This window comes from Equus asinus, chromosome 19 (assembly GCF_041296235.1).
Source record: "Equus asinus isolate D_3611 breed Donkey chromosome 19, EquAss-T2T_v2, whole genome shotgun sequence".
Taxonomy (NCBI): domain Eukaryota; kingdom Metazoa; phylum Chordata; class Mammalia; order Perissodactyla; family Equidae; genus Equus; species Equus asinus.
The window spans coordinates 10,507,359-10,523,484 of record NC_091808.1 but is presented as its reverse complement, the minus strand read 5'-3'; the positions used below and the strand labels follow the sequence as shown (position 1 = coordinate 10,523,484).

At 40.2% G+C, this 16,126-nt stretch overlaps 1 protein-coding gene across 3 annotated transcripts in view; it reads left to right on the top strand.

Annotated features, from left to right (window-relative positions):
- FBXO36 (F-box protein 36) overlaps positions 1–16,126 on the top strand; it is an 85,878-nt gene that overhangs the window by 4,466 nt on the left and 65,286 nt on the right. The window contains exon 1 of one of the 3 annotated variants that reach the window (XM_044751317.2): positions 11,629–11,775. The exons of the other annotated variants lie outside the window; for them this stretch is intronic. The gene's annotated coding sequence lies outside the window, so the exon portion shown is untranslated. Of the gene's footprint in view, positions 1–11,628; positions 11,776–16,126 lie in introns of those variants that run through there. 3 annotated transcript variants of the gene reach the window in all.

The window sequence follows — 16,126 nt, the reverse complement described above, 5'->3', positions numbered from 1 at the left end:
CTCAGGGACAATCTTCCTCACCAAAAAAAAGAATTAGAATTGAAGTATAGTCTAATAAAAACGTTAATACGTGCACCTTTTGACCCAGCAAACCCATTCCTAGAATTTTATATCCAAAAACTGCTTTCACATGTGTACTAAGATATGTGAGCAAGAATGTTTACCAAAGTAAAATAATGGTAAAAACATCTTTCCATTAGTGGAAATTTCCTTAAACTGTGAATCATTCATACCATAGAATACTATGCAACCTTTTAAAAACAATGTGATGGATCTCTTATTTATTCAGTAGACCAAATTAAAACTTAGGCAAGAAAAGCAAGTTGCTGGGTTAAACGTAGGATGATCCCATTTTAAAAAACCACCACCACAAGGGTTTTATTTTGTTTTAAGTAAATGTTAGTGACTTTTAAATAAATGTTAGAGGCAAAACCTGGAATGATTTGCTCTTACGGCTGGAGTTATGAATTACTTTCACTTTCTGAATTACATATTTCTGAAAGGTCTGAATTTTTCTACAATGAGCATTTATTTTTATAATCAGAGAAAAGCAATAAAGATTTAAAATGAAAATGTAAGTGGATAGCCCTTCCTCTTGACACATCACCTTGCTCTGTGCCTCAGCATCCGCCTGTTTCTTCAGCGCCACCTTTGAGCCACCTCTCACATTAAATCATGGGCAGCATTAGTACCCATGCCACCAAAGATTCTACTGATTTTGTTGTGTGGGGGGAGAACAATTCTAATTCAACAGATTTAGAGAGGGTGCATGTGGGTGAATGATTACTTATGAAATTTTAAGGAGATTTTAAGAGTCTAGAAACCCCTTACGTTCTTGCTTTTTTTGTTGTTTTTAATGTAGATAATAATTACTTTTGAGAAACTAAATGATTGTCCTCTTTTGCCTTGTTGGGCATGAGATAGCACTGATGAGCTAAAAGAGAGATATGGAGAGTGAAATGAGGCAAAGGGGATCCACTGAATAGGTTTATTTGCCCCCCAGTAAAGCTTAAAGAACAGAATTCTCAAGAAAATTGAAATCATATTAAGTAGGCACCAGATTGCACATTTGGGGAGCTGGATGGGGTGCCGTCAACTTGATATGATGATGGTATTTTCCCAGGGGACCCAGGATCCCCTTAATCATGCTCTACTCTAGCCCTGCCCACGTAAGGTCCCCAAGAGTCATATACATGGAAAAGATAAAGCAGAGGACAGCAGACATACTTTTCCCTTTTGCTTCTGGATGCTCTTTCCTTGTCCCCAAGGGAACCTTTCCTGCTGATGGTATTGAACGTTTCTGCAGACTTCAAAGCTATGTTGCCCATTCTGCCCAGTGGCCATCAGCCACAAGCAAAATGTTTCCCCCAGAAAGGACTGCTGCTGTTCCTTTAAAGTCCAAATGGAATACTTGTGTTCATTTATTTTCCTCTTCCCTGTCGTTTACGTCTTGACTTACCCTCCTCTTTTTCAGCTGTCTCTTTATCTGTCTCCCAGGGTCCCTTGTTTTTCCCTCTGCCCTTATAAGATAGGCTTTTCCCTTCTTCACTACATCTTCGAGCCTTCAGCCCAACCCTGCTCAAGGCCCTCATCAGGGAGTGTTTGGTTTCTCCGCCTGCTCTGACAGCAGCACCTGCAGTAAACATACCCTTCCCTGCCCTACAGGTTTAGCCAGGTGGATGCTTACCACCTTCTTCTTCTAGTCCTCGTATCTGACACACTTCAGAGAAATGATGCCCAACCTGTGACACTCCAGGATGTGCCCCATTAGTGCTGTGAAATCACTCTTCATCAGAAATTCAAATTCCTATTAAAATTTCTTAAAGTGGTATGTGGCACTTTTTGGAAGAGAGAGAGAAAATAATACAAATGAGGTGATTAAACTCTTAAAAATTACAGTATTTAGTGCTTTATCATATTATAACCTAGTCCACAAGTGGCTCCTAGATCCTCTTTCAAAGTTGCAGGACAACTTGACATAGCTCCGGTATCATCTTTTCCCAGGTAAATTGTTCTCTTCAGCACCTGTGAGCGCCTACTCAATCTGGGCAGTTAATTTGGTCTCACCCTCCACTGACACAGATTTGCCTCCTAATTATATGGGGCAGTAGAGCACTTACTTGGGAGTCACTGAGTCATGGGTCCTTTTGTTCCTACTGCTAGTCTGCAAGCTCTTGTCCTAGGGCAAGGCACTTAATTTGTCTGGGCCCCAGTCGCCTCATCAGCACAATAAGGTTACTAGTCCAAGAGATCACTAAGGTTTATTCCATCTCTAAAATGTTATTTCATATGAAAGTAGTGTTTTACCTGGAAAAAGCACTGGATTTTTTTTTTTAAGAAAAATTGAGTTTGCATCAAAGATTCTGTATTAGTAACTGTATGACCTGGTGTCGGTCTTCACCCGCCTGAAGTTCCATTTCTTCATCTGTAAAATGAACAATTCAGCCCTTGGCTACTTCACGGATATGGTGAGAACCAGATATATGTAAACAGCACTCCAGGCCAGGGTTTCTCAAAGAGAGGCTTCATGATCAGATAAGACTGGAAAATCCTGGGTTAAACATAATTCTGTTTACTTCTCTTCTCTGAAATTTCTCAGAGCCTCTAAAATCCTACTGTGCTTCTGAATCTCCAGGAGGAGACTGCGGCGTGAAGCTTCTATGGGCTTGTGACTACCAACCTCTTTCTCCGAGCATCTCAGGAACTGAGGTTCTGTGGAATGCTCTTTGAACAACACCCAGCAGAGTGCCTGGTACACAACAGCAAATACTGAAGAAGTGTTTGTTACCTATTCATCTTGCATCGTCTTCGTCCAGTACCAAACCGGTCAAACTTCAGCTTTTCCATGAAAGTGATTGTCGTAACTCTTTACTCATCTCATGCCTATTTTTTTTTTTTTATTTTTACACATCAGCTTACATTTCCACAAAAATACCTATTGGTGTTTTGATTGGGATTGCAATGAATGTGTAGATCCCTTCGTGGTGAATTGACATCTTGACAATCCAATCCACAAATAGTGTATATCCTCCCTTTTAGAATTTTTTAGGTATTCTTTCATTTTGCTCAATGATTTCTGATAGTGTAGAAATCTTATATATATTTTTGTTGGATTTCTGGGTGTTTGACTTTTTTACTCTGTTGTAAGTTATATTGGGTCTTACAATTGTATTTTCTATTTGTAACTAGTAATAAAAACACAATTGTGTTTTGCTTCTAGTAAATTTCCTTCTATCTAGTGATCTTGCTAAGTCACTAATTCTAATCGTTTGTACTTCTTTTAGAGGTTCTGACACATTCATGTCATCTGTGAATAGTGACATATTTATTCCTTTCTAATCCTTATATCTTTATCCTTGCCTTACTGCATTGGCTAAGACTTCCACTAAAATGTTGAAGAGAAATGATGACACCAGGTATTCTTATTTTCTTCCTGGGCTTATGGGGAAGGCTTTCAGTATTTCACCGTTAAGTGCAATGTTTGCTGTATGTTTTTTCAACTCAAAGATGTTTCCTTTATTTCAAGTTTGCTGAAAGATTTTACTTTGAATGCATAGTGAATTTTATTTAAAAAAAACAAAAAGTATATATCTTTTAGCTGTATACAGGCATACCTCGAAGATATTGCAGAATTGGTTCCAGACCACCACAATAAAGTAAATATCACAATAAAGCAAGTCACACGACTTTTTGGTTTCCCAGTTCGTGTAAAAGTTATGTTTATTCTATATTGTAGTCTCTTAAGTGTGCCATAGCATTATGCCTAAAAAGACAATGTGCATACCTTAATTAAAAAATACTTTATTGCTAAAAATGCTAACCATCACCTGAGCCTTCAGCGAGTTATAATCCTTTTCCTGGTGGAGGGTCTTGGCTGCCATGCAATATCTGTGAAGCTCAATAAAGCAAAGTGCCATAAAATGAGGTATGCCTGTATTAAAATTTTAGTTTGCTATTTTTCTCCAAATGATTCTTCAGATCACTATAAACTGTGTACTTTCTGGGTCCAGGACCACCAGACTCACCATTCCTTAAGGAACACTCATCGCTTTCCCATGCTCTTGCTGTACACTTAGCCCTAATCACCTGGGTAGCTTCCTGTCTGTCTCCCCACATCTAAATCCTCCCGCTCGTTTGAATCTCATCTCAAATGCCCACTTGACATTTCAAATCAGTGGGGAAATGAAGAACCATTCAATAATTATTGCAACAGTCGGCTATTAAAATTGTTAGAAAAAATTTACTGAATCCCTATCTTATACTATATACATTAAAAAAATTTTTATGTGGATTGAAAAGCTAAGTGTTATACACACAAACATACTCTATGAAAGTTCCATAAGAAAACAAGAGAGCCTGGGCCAGCCCAGTGGCCGAGTGCTTAAGTTTGTGCACTCCACTTCGGGAGCCCAGGGTTTGTGGGTTCTGATCCTGGGCGTGGACATATACAGCATTCATCAAGCCATGCTGTGGTGGCATCCCACATACAAAAGTATGGGAAGATTGGTACTGGTGTTAGCTTAAGGTAAATCTTCCTCAGCAAAAGAAAAAAAAATGTTCATACGACCAAAAAGTGCTGTACAGATTCAATGCAATCCCTATCAAAATCCCAATAGCATTTTTCACAGAAAGAGAACAAACAGTCCTAAAATTTGTATGGAACTATAAAAGACCCCAAATAGCCAAAGCAATCAGGAGAAAGAGCAAAAAAACTGGAGGCTTCACACTCTCTGATTTCAAACTATGTTACAAAGCTATAGTAACTAAAACAGCATGGTATTGGCATTAAGACAGACACATAGATCAATGGAACAGAATACAGAGCCCAGAAATAAGCCCATGTGTGTATGGCCAATTAATTTATGACAGAGGAACCAAAAATACCCTATAGGAAAAGGACAGTCTCTTCAATAAATGGTGGTGGAAAAATTGGACAGCCACGTGCAAAAGAATGAAACTCGACCACCGTCTTACCCGTACACAAAAATTAATTCAAAGTGGATTACACACTTAAATATAAGACCTGAAACTATAAAACTCCTAGAAGAAAACATAGGTGGTAAGCTCCTTGGCATAAGTCTTGACAATGATATCGTGAATCTGACACCAAAAGCAGCAGAAGCAAAAATAAACAAGTGGGACGACACCAAATGAAAAAGCTTCTGCACAGCAAAGGAGACCATCAACAGAATGAAAAGCCAACCCACTGAATGGGAAAAAATATTTGGAAATCATATATCTGATAAGAGGTTAATATCTAAAATATTTAAAGAACTCATACAACTCAATACCAAAAACCAAACAATCCGATTTAAAAATGGGCAGAAGATCTGAATAGACGTTTTTCCAAAAAAGGCATACAGATGTCCAACAAGTACCTGAAAAGATGCTCTAGGTCGTTAATCATCATGGAAATACAGGGGCCGGCCAGGTGGGGCAGTGATTAAGTGCGAACCTTCCGCTTTTCAGCGGCCCGGGATTTGCTGGTTCAGATCCCTGGTGCGGACATGGCACAGCTTGGCAAAAAGCCATGCTGTGGTAGGCGTCCCAGTATAAAGTAGAGGAAGATGGGCATGGATGTTAGCTCAGGGCTCAGTCTTCCTCAGCAAAAATAGGAGGATTGGCAGTAGTTAGCTCAGGGTTCATCTTCCTCAAAAACAACAACAAAAACCAAAAAGATAGGTGCACCCTCCTGCTCATTGCAGCATTGTTTATAATAGCCAAAATGGGAACAACCTAAGTGCTCATTGATGGATGAATGTATAAAGAAATTATGGTGTGTGTGTGTTTAGCTACCTACCTATCTCTATATAGTAGTTAGCCGTAAAAAAGAGTGAAGGGGCCAGCCCGGTGGCCAAGTGGTTAAGTTTGCGTACTTTGGCAGCCCCAGGTTTCATCGGTTCAGATCCCGGGCTCGGACATGGCACTGCTCATCAGGCCATGTTGGGGCGGCGTCCCACATGCCACAACTAGAAGGACCCACAACTAAAATACACAACGATATGCTGGGGGGATTTGGGGAGAAAAAAAAAAAGAATGAAATCCTGCCATTTGTGACAACATGGATGAATCTCGAGGGCATTATGCTGAGTGAAATAAGTCTGACAGGGAAAGGCACATACTGTATGATCTTTCTTACATGTGAAATCTAAAAAAACAACCAAACTCATAGATACAATGAACAGGTTGGTGGTTGCCGGCAGGGGCGGGGTGGGGGTGCAGAATAGGAGGAATGGGTGAATTTTGGGGGGGGGGGCGGTTTGGTTTAAATAAATTGAATTTTTTTTCAAAAAAGTGAATAACTATGCTAGTATCCTAATATCTACATAATATTTAGGAATTCTAAATGGCTTATACAATCGTTCGGGCATTTGGAGGGATTGGTTGATGTCTTCCTTTTTAAGAATCTTCACTGTGGTGTTAAGGTATGATTCAGTATTGAAAAAGACTTCCTAATTATTTAAGTAAATGAGATCAGTTTGGTTTTTTCTTACTATAGCCTCAATGAGCAATTATTTACCTAAGAACCGTCTTACAACCTATAGTCAATCAAATAGAATTTGCTTGATCCATTTGTCACATCTTTTTAATAATAAACCTAATAATTATAATAAAACTAAACATCATTGAATGCTTACAACAGGTGTGGCATTTAATCCTTACAACAAGCTTATAAGATGGGTACCATTATTATATAGATGAGAAACGGATTTCGAGAGCCTAAATGAACACCTGGGATCCACTCATGGCCAAGCAGAGAGTAACCTTCTTTGGCCAGCCGTACTTTACACTTTTTCCAAATGCCACAGCTACATCTCTGTTTCATTTCCCTAAAAAAAAATGTTTTAATTGTGTGTCTTCCTACAACGCAATGAAGGAAAATGTCAAAACCAGGAACAGGGGCCGGCCCTGTGGCTGAGTGATGAAGTTTTCACACTCTGCTTAGGCGGCCCAGGATTCGCCAGTTTGGATCCTGGGTGCGGACCTAGCACCACTCATCAAGCCATGCTAAGGTGTTGTCCCACATAGAGGAACTAGAATGACCTACAACTAGGATATACAACTATGTACTGGGGCTTTGGGGAGAAAAAGAAAAGAAGAGTAAGATTGGCAACAGATGTCAGCTCAGGGCCAATCTTCCTCACCAAAAAAGCATATCTTTAAAAAGAAAACAGGAGCAGAGGGAGAGGAACCACAGTCGTGAACTTAAATAATTAAGTACAGAACCTTCAGGAGCTGTGAGCATTCAGGAGCCTGGTTCACTTAAGTGGTACAGCTCAATGGCAGGTCTGACATGTGAGCTAAAGAATAAAAGATAGTTGATACTCAGTACTTTCAGAAGTTTGGATATGATACTTTGCAGCTATAAAAAGCAAAAAGTTTCCTGCTGTTTAAGAAGACAGGACAGATCTTGGAGGAAAAATATTTGTAAATGGAAGTAATGAGATAGAAATTCAATGAAAACAATGAGTGACTCAGAGGTTAATATACGATAAATTGCTCTTGAATTACAGTTTCCCCTCAAGTTGCTCTCTTCCAAAAGAAATCACATCCTTGACCCTACATCCCTTCCTATCTCTCATCTTTTACTCTTTTCCTTCACAAAGTATTCACTGCCTGCATGACCTTTTCTGTCATTCTTCCTTAAGCCATCCCCTACCTCCCTCTCACTCCTCCTAGTTACTCAGTGACTCTATAATTGCTAAATCCAAAGGAGATTATGTGACCTTGGCATGCTTGACATTTCATGCTGTTGATCAGGCTTTCCTTGAAATGCTCTTCTTCTTTATAGCCCATGGATTTTTTTTCCTGGTTCTTCTATGTTTGTGGCAACTCAAGTGCTTCTTGCCTTTATGACCACATTCATGTTGGTATTTCTCAGAGCCTATATTTGTGCCTTAGCTCTTCTTTTTTTTTTTTTTTTGAGGAAGATTAGCCCTGAGCTAACTACTGCCAATCCTCCTCTTTTTGCTGAGGAAGCCTGGCCCCGAGCTAACATCCGTGCCCATCTTCCTCTGCTTTATATGTGGCACGCCTACCACAACATGGCTTTTTGCCAAGCGGTGCCATGTCAGCACCCAGGGCCGCTGAGAAGCAGAAAGTGCGAACTTCACGGCTGCGCCACAGGGCCAGCCCCACCTTAGCTCTTCTCAATCTATTCTTCCTAAAAAAAATTAATTAATTAATTAAACAAGGTCTGTGGGGTTGGTCCTAATCCAATATGACTATTGTCCTTAAGAGATTAGCACACAGATATGCACAGAGAGGCAACCATGTGACCACGCAGGGAGAAGATGGCCATGGGAGAACCAAGGAGAGAAGCCTCAGAAGAACCAAACTAATACAATTTTTTAAGTTAAAAAAGGGTGACCTTAATTAAAGCTTTTTTTTTTTTTTTAACTTGGACAGATTACTGAATACTCACGAAGACAAAAGCCTTGTCAGACTCGTTCATTGTAATCTTGAGCAGTGCTTTTGGAAGACTTGCTGCAGTCTATTTTGACTTTCAGGGTTTAAAATTATGTTCTCTAGGAAACCCTCATCAGTCTATTAGGGAATCAGATTACAACCATCCTATGAGGCTCGCTGGACAAAGAACCAGACTCAGAGCGTGGTTATGAAAATACACGCCATCTGGGAAGATGGGTGGTCAGGACTAAGTGGCCAGCAATCTAGGAAAAACAAAAAGAAACATATTCATTAAATTTGCTGCTTATAATGATATAGATCTTAGAGGATAGGATCAGCCTTATTAATGTAGATTCCTTACTAACATGGTAAGAGATTGACAGAGAATTTTGATTTAAGAGTGTCAAATACTTAGAAAGCAATAATCAGCTAAAAGAATCCTTGCTCTGAATCCCCCTCAGTCTGGCTGATGGATATTTTCCGGGTGACTATCAACCAAGGAAACAAGAAAGTAGCTGTGTAAGGGGTAAAGGCACCATAATGAGAGGCAGGAATAGGAGTGCAGAAATCAGGAACCGTGAGGTCATCTTCCAGTTGTGCCCACCATGAGCCAGTCCCTTGTTCCCATTTTTAAGCTCTAGATTCTGCACTAAAGAACGTAGAGGACTTAGAGTTTAGTAATGAAGATAAAAATAATTAGGAAATAAGATCTATGAGTAAAGGTTGAAATAACTATGATTATTCAATTAAGCAACAGAGGCCTGGGTTATTTAATAGTACTTTTTTTTTTTAAAGAATGATTTAGTCATAACTGATGATAATCAACTATTCTCCATTTACACAGCAGGGGTCAAAACAAGAGGAAGTGGCCCCAACTGCAGTGTGTGGGATTTAGATTAAACAGGGAAGAACTGGCTGAGTGTGATGAATTACTATGGAAGGCTATGCAATTTCCTACTTGGGAGAGCTTTCAAAATAGTCTCTCAGGGCCAGCCCGGTGGTGTAGTGCTTAAGTTCACGCGTTCTGCTTCAGCAGCCCTGAGTTCGCAGGTTCAGATCCCAGGTGCAGACCTAGTGCCACTCGTCGAGTCGTGCTGTGGTGACATCCCACATAAAATAGGGGAAGATTGGCACAGATGTTGGCTCAGTGACAATCTCCCTCAAGCAAAGAAAAAAAGTGTCAAGGCAGGAAAAAAAAAAAAAATCCTACAAATGAATGAGATAAATAGGCTCATGGAAAAATAGGTAAAGAATATGAAGAAACAGTCACCTAAACAAATACACAAGTAATAAACATGGAAAGATGCTTAAACTTACTAGTGATCAAGGAAATACAATTTTGTTTATTTTTTATTTTATTGAGGTCATATTGATTTATAACATTGTGTAATTGTATAATTTCAGATGTACATTATTATAGATCAGTTTCTGTGTAGACTGCCTCGTGCTCACCACCAATAGTCTAGTTTCCATCCATCACTATACACCTGTGCCCCTTTACCCCTTTTGCCCACCCTCCCACCGCCTTCCCCTCTGATAACCACTAATCTGTTCTCCCTTATCTATGTGTTTGTTTATCTTCCACAGATGAGTGAAATCATATGGTGTTTGTCTTTTTCTGTCTGGCTTATTTCGTTTAATATAATACTCTCAAGGTCCATCCATGTTGTTGCAAATGGGACAATTTTCTCTTTTTTATGGCTCAGTAGCATTCCATCCTATGTATATACCACATCTTCTTTATCCATTCATCAGTCGTTGAGCACTTGGGTTGCTTCCACATCTTGGCTCTTGTGAGTAAGGCTGCAATGAACATAGAGGTGCATAAGTCTCTTTGAATTATTGATTTCAAGTTCTTTGGATAAATACCCAGTAGTGGGATAGAAGGATCATATGGTATTTCTATTTTTAATTTTTTGAGGAATCTCCATACTGTTTTCCATAGTGCCTGCACCAGTTTGCATTCCCACCAGCAGCGTATGAGGGTCCCCTTTTCTCCACATCCTCTCCAGCACTTACTATTTCTCATCTTGTTAATTACAGCCATTCTGAGAGGTATGAGGTGATATCTCATTGTAGTTTTTGTTTTGTTTTGTTTTTTGTGTTTTGTTTTTGTTTTTTTTTTTTAGGAAGATTAGCCCTGAGCTAACATCCATACCTATCTTCCTCTATTTTATATGTGGGATGTCTGCCACAGCATGGCTTGACAAGCTGTGCATAGGTCCGCACCGGGGATCCAAACCAGCAAACCCCAGGCTGCTGAAGTGGAAAGTGGGAACTTAACTGCTTTGCCACTGGGCCGGCCCCTCATTGCAGTTTTGATTTGCGTTTCCTTGATGATTAGCGATGTTAAACATCTTTTCATGTGCCTATTGGCCATCTGAAGGAAATGCAATTTAAAACCACAAGATAGAAATGTTTCCACTCGCAAAAAACTGAAACTATCCACGTTGGCAAGGGTATGAGAGAAAGGGCTTCATTAAGCGTTTGCTGCACACCAAGCCCCAGACCAGGCCAACCAAGCAAAGATGGAGTGCCTTCCCTCTAGAAGCTTGCAGTCTGGCAGGAAACAAACACAGACTACAGCAAGGTCATGTGCAGTGGATGAGAACCGCCTGGTGAGAGCACTGGAGCAAATCCTGAGCTGTGGCAGTGGTCAGAGAAGACCTCACGAGGACTAGATGTGAGCTGAGACCAAGACAAAGAAGAGGTGGGGAGTGTCCTCTGGGCCGAGGGCGTGTGAGAGCAGGACTTGTTCCAGGGCCGGTGATATGTAACGTGCTGTCGTAGGATGAAGAGCTGGGTGCCAGGACCACTGAGAAACAGCCAGGGAGTAAGCAGGTCAAGAAGTGCCTGGTAAATCAAGAATTAAGAATTGACTCAGCCAGCCAGTGGTTTTCAGATTACCCTTTGGTTTTTCAAATAACGTGCTTCTGAGGTTCCACAAGCATCTTATTCAAATCTCCTCTTCAGGAATATTTTCTACTAATTTAAAACCTGCAATACAAAAGAAATACCTACCCTCTGAAATGTTTTATATACCACAGTTTAATGCCTTAACTTGTGCTTCCAAAATCTAGATGAACATGTTTTGGTGCAGGCCAGAGGAAAGCATCTGTCATCGCTGCGAACACAATAGAATTTCTGACAAATGTGTCATTGTTTGGGAAGGCTGAGCGCTGCCCAACCCTCTTTGGATTCGTGCCTGTACAAGGCAGGTATAATCAGAGCAGAGAGGAGGCCTGAAAGTCAGCAGAAGTTCAGACACATCAGCTCAGCACAGAATCTTGGAACACTGAGAGTTCGCGAAAGCTCATTGACCGCCTTGTGGTAATAACATCAAGCCAGAGAGAGTCTTAACACATTGTAAGTAATTTTCAATGCATTTTGTCTGAATTTGGTGTTTGTGATAAGGAGACAAGAATTTGGTAGATATTGTTAATGATTCAGCTCTGAAATAGAAGCCTTAACTATTCTTACATTTTTGGATCTTCTGGATCCTTTGAATTGAAGAGTATTCTCAAATCAGCAATGTGAATTAAAAAAAGATGATTTAAATTCATTCATTCGGCAAATGTTTGAGTGCCTCCTGTGTACCGGGTGATACTGGGTGCTGTCCCAAGCACTAAGGATACAGTAGGGAACAGAAGTTCCCTGTTCTCTGCCCTCATGGAGCTAGCTGCTGATCAAATAAACATATTAGCCAAGCCAAGATGTCAACCCAGCAAGATGTCAGCCAGGGTTGAGTGCTGTCAAGGAGCGACACCCACATACTTGAGGATGTGACCTGGTCAGGGAAGGTTCTCCAGAGGAAATGAAGCTTCATCTGCGACCTGGAAGATGGAGTGAATGAAAAGAAGGGCAGTGCAGATGGAGAGTGGGCTGGTGAGGCCATGCAGGCTTCTTAGGATATAATCAGCTTTGTCCTGTTACCGAGAGAACCAGGAGCCGTTGGTTTTTAAGAGGATGAAGTGGCTGGCATACTGTATCCCAATGATTGTGAGACACGCTTTTTTTTACATCTTAATATCTCCAAAACTCAAAGTTTAATTAGCATTTTTTCGTTCTAGGCTATACATAAAATAATGATTCAACTTACCGTCGATGGCATTTTAAACTTTGTGAAATGTGGTGATCGCATTTGCATTTTTAAAAAATCACTCTAGATGTAATGTGGCAAACAGGTTTATGATCCTCCGCATGGATCAGGGTTTTCCCTGTATTATTTTATAATAAATGCAAAAATTAATTGACTACTGGTGCTGAGTAACACTAATAATATTCATTCTCATCTATATTTCACTGCAGAATTTCAAAGTTCTCTTTTTATCGGAATAGTTTCTTTATTCTTGTTAACTTGATAATAAGTGCTATTAATCTGAACTTATTAAAAAACTTCACAAAATACCCCTTTCATTCAATAGATAAACATAAATTGACATAGATCTATACAAACAGATATAAATAAAATCTGTACCGAATTTCCCTTAATAAAGGGGTTCTGCTATGAAAAACTAAAAGTTTGAATACTGCTGTTCTAGGTAATAGGGATCCACCAAGGATTTTTGCAGAGAATGACATGACTGAAGCTGCAGGATGGAACTTACTCTGACTACAGCAATGTGGAAGACAGGAGGGAGAGGGAGGAAGTTTCTCTGAGAATGAAGGAGGGGAGATGAGCCATTGAACTCTTGAAATGGTCTCGTTTTCTTTTTCTTTTTTTTTTTTGCTGAGGAACATTTGCCCTGAGCTAGCATCCGTTGCCAATCTTCCTGTTTTTTGCAGAGGAAGATTCGCCCTGAGCTAACATCTGTGTCAATCTTCCTCTCTTTTGTATGTGGGTCCCACCACAGCATGGCCGCCAATGAGGGAGGTAGGTTTGCGCCTGGGAACAAAACCCAGGCCACTGAAGCAGAGCATGTCAAACTTAACCACTAGGCCACAGGGCTGGTCACTGATCTTGTTTTCTTACCCAGACAAAAGTGGAGATAATACTTTCTACCTCCTAATAATGATTTAAGGATTTTATGAAGTAAGACATTCAAATTATTGGCACAATTTCCTTCCCTACCTTACATTTTTGTTCTGGTAAGTTCCTTTAGTTTCAAGATGAGTCTTTCTCCTCTACAAAACTATTAAAATGTCTCCTTTTTTCTTCTTCTTTTTTTAATTGCAGTAACATTGATTTATAACATTATATAAATTTCAGGTGTACATCATTATATTTTGAAATCTATGTAGATTACATCATGTTCACCACACAAAGACTAATTACAATCCATCACCACACTCATGTGCCTAATCACCTCTTCCCCAGCTCCTTCCCCTCTGGTGACCACCAAGCCAATCTCTGTTTCTATGTGTTTCTTTGTTGTTGTTGTTGTTTTTATCTTCTACTTATGAGTGAGATCATATGGTATTTGACTTTCTCCCTCTGACTTATTTCACTTAGCATAGTACCCTCAAGGTCCATTCATGTTATCACAAATGGCCATATTTCATCCTTTCTTATGGCTGAGTAGTATTCCATTGTGTATATATACCACATCTTCTTCATCCGTTTGTCCCTTGATGGGCACCTAGGTTGCTTCCAAGTCTTGGCTATTGTGAATAATGCTGCAGTGAACATAGGGGTGCATGTATGCATTCGTGTTTTCATGGTCTTTGGATAAATACCCAGCGTGGAATAGCTGGATCACATGGTAGATCTGTTCTTAATTTTTTGAGAAATCTCTGTACTGTTTTCCATAGTGGCTGCACCAGTTTGCAGTCCCGCCAGCAGTAAAGGAGAGTTCCCTTCTCTCCACATCCTCTCCAATGCTTGTTGTTTCCTGTCTTCTTAATTAGAGCCATTCTGACAGGAGTGAGGTGATATCTCATTGTAGTTTTGATTTTCATCTCCCTGATAGTTAATGATGTTGAACATCTTTTCATGTGCCTGTTGGCCATCTGTATATCTTCTTTGGAGAAATGTCTGTTCAGCTCTTTTGCCCATTTTTTAATTGGGTTGTTAGTTTTTTTTGTTGTTGAGATGTATGAGTTCTTTGTATATTTTGGATATTAACCCCTTATCTGATAGATGGTTTGCAAATATCTTCTCCCAATTGTTAGGTTGTCTTTTTGTCTTCTTGATGGTTTCTGTTGCTGTGCAGAAGCTTTTTAGTTTGATGTAGTCCCATTTGTTTATTTTTGCTATTGTTTCACTTGCCTGATCAGACATAGTACTTGAAAATATGCTGCTAAGACCGATGTTGAAGAGTGTACTGCCTATGTTGTCTTCTAGAAGTTTAATGCTTTCAGGTCTTACATTCAAGTCTTTAATCCATTTTGAGTTAGTTTTTGTGTATGGTGTAAGATAATGATCTATTTTCATTCTTTTGCATGTAGCTGTCCAGTTTTCCCAACACCATTTATTGACGAGACTCTCCTTTCTCCATTGTATGTTCTTGGCTCCCTTGTTGAAGATTAGCTATCCATAGATTTGTGAGTTTATTTCTGGCCTCTCGATTCTGTTCCATTGATCTGTGTGTCTGTTTTTGTGCCAGTACCATGTCGTTTTGGTTGCTAGAGCTTTGCAGTATATTTTGAAATCAGGGAATGTGATACCTCCAGCTTTGTTCTTTTTCTCAGGATTCCTTTGCCTATTTGGGGTCTTGTGTTGTTACATAAAATGTCTCTGTAGCACTTTTTTTTTAAGGGAAAACTTCGCATTCAGCAGGAAAAATTATTTACACATTCATACCCTTTTATGCCAAATTCTGTCTCAGTGGCTGCCTCCAGCTCCTCAGTTACATATATACTCTAAAAAAATTTTTCAGAGTGAAGAATACATAACATCTGACAGGACCAAAGGCCCCCTTCAGAATTCAGCAGCTTGCTCAAAGTCAGGTCCCCTTCCAGACTTGGTTCTTCATCTTTCTAGGCTCAAGCTACTGACTCCTCCCTCCTCCTTGACATTGCCGTCTTCTTCCCTTCATATCCAATTGGAAATCAAGTCTCGTCCTCCATTCCTTTGGATTCTCTTGTGTTCACCCCTCATGGCCTCCCTGTCCCTCCCTCAGTGCCTCCCACCAGTGCTGCTGCTTCTCTCAGTTGGTCTCCACATCTGGTGCCTTCCTCCTTCCTGCCCACCACTGCTCGATGAATCTTCCAAAATAGTGAGGGGAAAATACAGTCAGTCCTAATTATTCACACTTTCTGTATTTGTGAATTTGCCTGCTCGCTAAAAATTTATTTGTAACCCCAAAATCAGTATATTCTTGGTGCTTTCCCAGTCATTCCTGGACATATGCAGAGCAGAGAAAAAATTGAGTCTACCCACTGCCAGATTCCCAGGTGAGGTAGAACAAGGCAGCCAGCTGACTTCTTGGTTCAGCTCTCATTCTGTAAACAAGTCTCCTTTTCGTGGTCTACTTAGTGCCACGTTGTTCTCATTTTTGTGCTTTTTGGTGGTAATGTCACTGTGTAAAATGGCCTCCAAGGGCCGGCCCAGTGGTGCAGTGGTTAAGTGCACAATTCCACTTCTCGTGGCCCAGGGTCGCTGGTTCAGATCCCAGATGGGGACATGGCGCCGCTTGGCAAAAGCAATGCTGTGGCAGGCATCCCATGTATAAAGTAGAGGAAGATGGGCACGGATGTTAGCTCAGGGCAGTTTTTTTTTTTTTTTTTTTTTTGAGGAAGATTAGCCCTGAGCTAACTACTGCCAATCCTCCTCTTT